This window comes from Chrysemys picta, chromosome 2 (assembly GCF_011386835.1).
Source record: "Chrysemys picta bellii isolate R12L10 chromosome 2, ASM1138683v2, whole genome shotgun sequence".
Taxonomy (NCBI): Eukaryota; Metazoa; Chordata; order Testudines; family Emydidae; genus Chrysemys; species Chrysemys picta.
The window spans coordinates 29,500,409-29,504,198 of record NC_088792.1 but is presented as its reverse complement, the minus strand read 5'-3'; positions in this window follow the sequence as shown (position 1 = coordinate 29,504,198).

Below are 3,790 nucleotides of genomic sequence, written 5' to 3'. Positions count from 1 at the left end.
TTAACTCCATGTAACCATATGTAAGGTAAATACATGCCTATGAGAAGTATCACAACTAGTTGACATCTTGTTTGCCTATGGACTTTATACAGCCTGAAGATATGGACATCCTAATAAAGTCCCCCAAGATTTTTCATAACAAGGTTTGTGTAACCAAATAGCAAGTGAAGCAGGGTTTAAGAAGTCCTCCACCCCCAGGAATTTGATCACTGTAGATCAGCAGGTAAGGGAGGTGCGGCAGCGTGTCAAGGGAGGTTCTCAAATACGTTTGAGAACCACTGTGTGTAGATAAAGATTAAAAATGGTGGCAAGATTTCTAATGGCTGACAAAAGGAAACTATATTGGGAAGGTGGGGGCTGAATAGGTCTTTGGTCTGCATCTAATATTAAATGTGGAAGAGAACATTGGTGTTGCTTTGTTAATGAAAGATGAATTGGACAAAAGTTTGTGATTGTATAGGGGGCACATATATAGTAGAGTATTGCATATTTTAGAGTACCCAAAATAGTAAGGATGTGAAACAGCATAGTGGCTCTTAGTGTCAATGATGAAGATGTATGGGATGCAGGATAAGATTGTCTCATGCATTTGGGGAAGAGGGGCATCAGGTATAGGGCCAGATTAAAGATGAATTACCTCTGAATTTTGTAATTTTTTAGTTTTTATTCTTTACATTTTTAACTCAATGGAAAATTGATTGGCTTGCCAATATTTTTTTTTAATGTTAACATTCTTGAAGTTTTTCCACTAAGCAATTAATACAACCTTAACTCTCTCTTAATTTTTTTTTCTAAATATGATTTTTCCTAAATACTTTAAAATATTATAAAAATAAGGAAATAAAGAGAATTAAAAAATGAATAGTGTGTGTATAGATGTGAGAACCCCCCCAAAGATATCCTTTATCACTGGATACATCCTTTTATACCCATTTAAAGTGGTTTACTTCATACTCTATTCGACTGTGCTGCTTATGAGTTAGCTTATAAAATAATATTGAGCAATTGTTTGATAACATATATACATTTTTCTAGATTATTATGAGGTCTGTTGATAATTAGGAGCTTAATACAATATCAGGAATCTCCAAGAAATCAAAGTTCCTATCTTCAAACCACCTCAGCTTACTGCGGCACTAAGAACCATGGGATATGCCCCCCACAGAAATCCTAGTGCCTCACACAAGTGAGTACAGCACCAGAGTAGATGCAGCTGAATGGACACACTTGAGTATGGCTTTGCAGAGTGCTCACACTCTGGCTAATTTAATCCAGGTGCTACTCACCCAACTTAACTCTGCAGTGAAGACATACCCAAAAACATTCGTTTAGAAAGTTACCATTTAACAAAACTATAAGCAACTAAAAACACTGTTAGACAGCCATAATAGTAGGTGTTGCTACACATACTGTTCATAATAAATATCCAGTCCTAAGCACATGAACTCAATGGGTAGATCTACACTGTAATAAAAGACCTGTCGCACAGCTGCAGCTGGCCTGGGTCAGCTGACTCGAGCCCACGGTGCTTGGACTTATGGGGCTAAAAATTGCAGTGTAGACATTCAGGTTGGAGCTGGGCTCTGAAACCCTGCGTGTGGGGAGGGCCTCATAGTCCAGACTCCAGCCCAAACCCAAACATCTACCCTGCAATTTTAGCCCAGCAGCCCAAGCTCCATGAGCCCATGTCAATTGACCTGGACTCTGAGATTTGGTTCTGTGAGGTTTTTTTTGCAGTGTAGATATACCCAATGATATCTTGTGTAACGGTAACAGTAGCTAATGGAGTAATCGGATATTGATCCTTATCATGTGCTCTGGGTATAGTGTTTTCGACCCTGACCCAGGGCTTGTGAGTTGGCTCAGGAAATAGAGATCAATTTCTTATCAGCATTACTGTGTATTACACCTTTCATAATTACAGCAGAGTACCACAGGTCAGTTATGTGTCCCATGAACCTGCAGGCATCTCAGTAAATTTAAATAAATAATAGTAAATAAATAGATTGGGTCGGTGCTGAATGTGCCAAGAGCTGTCTATGTGCCATCCATTGTTTTTGTAAACCTCCTCCTCCCTATCTGGGCTGTTTCCTTCCCACTCCACTTGTTTCTGTCTTTCCACATTGCTTCCAGGTTGAAGGAGGGAGTATGACATATTGACTAGATTCTGCAGCATGTTTAGCTCTTCTCTTCTTCCTTCCCACTACCTTCCCCAGTCTGCATGACATCAGTATTAGACACTGTGACAAATTGGAAATTAGGCAGCACCCCAAAATATGTGAAAAACACTCATAGAGTTTTCATTAAAATAAATATTAAAATCACCAACATAGACAATGCTGTTGAAACCTAATTTTTCTAAATATTTATCTATTTCATGGTGCCAGCGTATTTCCAATTTTCTGCAGAAATGAGCTCCAAAAATCATGGGTCTTGCCACAAAACACAAGTAAAAAGCATGCTACAGAGTATAAAGGCTTACATCATATCTGAAGGATATTCTTAAGGAATTCTTAAGAATTTTATGGATCATGGTTTCTGAAAAAAAAACTGTGTAAGTTGCATCACTCACTAGATACATTGTTTTTTAGTTAAATTACGTTTCTTTGTTAATGTAATGTAAAATATCCTATGCCTGTTGCCAGTCCATTTCTCATAGCAAGTTTCTATTTGTTTCCTACTAGGATCTGTACAATATTTACTTAACATCCATGGGTCTGGTAGATATTTCTTGGAACTGTTGAGCCAAGGTTTGAGAAAAGAATCAAGAATAAAGTTTTTACAATCTAATACCCACTTATCCATAGAGCATTTTTTAGAGAACACTGACACAATGTAACATAAGGCAATAATAATAAGCCAAGATTTTTCTCCATATGTTCAAAGAGAATAATTTCAGAAATTTCTTCCTGGGTTGTAGTTTCAAGTCCCCTCAGTGATTAGTAATGCTTTTGTGGCTTATGATTCTGAAGTTATTAGAAAATGTAAACATTTCAGCCAGTCTAAATAATAAATAAATAGTAATAATAATATCCTCATAAACAATACTGAAATCAACATGTGCCCAATCAAATTTCTGAACAGGCTAGTCCTCTAATGATTGTTAACTTTCCTGCTCTGCCTTCACTTCTACACAGTTTAGATTCATTTGAACAATTATTCACCTAAGCCTCAATCCCTCAAGCCAGTGTTTCCCAAACTTTTGAAACTTTCCCAAACTTCAGATATGAGTATCCTTTCAGAAAAATGAAACCAATGAAGCCTCCCTTCGAACCACCAGTTAAAGGCTTGCTCATTTTAACTTATATGTCTTCCACACACCCAGGCTAATCCTTCAAGCCTCTTACTTCCCCCTTATTTCAAGAAATGCTTGTGTAGCACTTCATAACATGCTGTAATGAGAAGTGATGTAGTTAATATGGATATTTAAAGTGTGATCATTGGCATTTGAATTAGCACCTATTAAACTAAATGGGGCAGATCTCCCCTTGGAGCTCTTGCTTCAGGCTTTCTGCAAACTCAGGCAGACACTGCTGCCTTGGTTACACTTGGGGTCACACATTTTGAAAGTTGTCTTCATAACCATAACAGTTAGAAACTAATTTTAAAAAAAGAAGCTGAGACTCTGGAAAATAACCAAGAGGTCTGTGTATGCTCCTCTTACCCACCATGATCACCGTCACCCGCCCCCCGTTAGGCCTTTGGGAGGATGCACCTCAAATGTTGGGAAATGCTACCATAAGTGACATCAGTGGAAAACACATGAAATCAGCAGCACAGAACTTTCAAA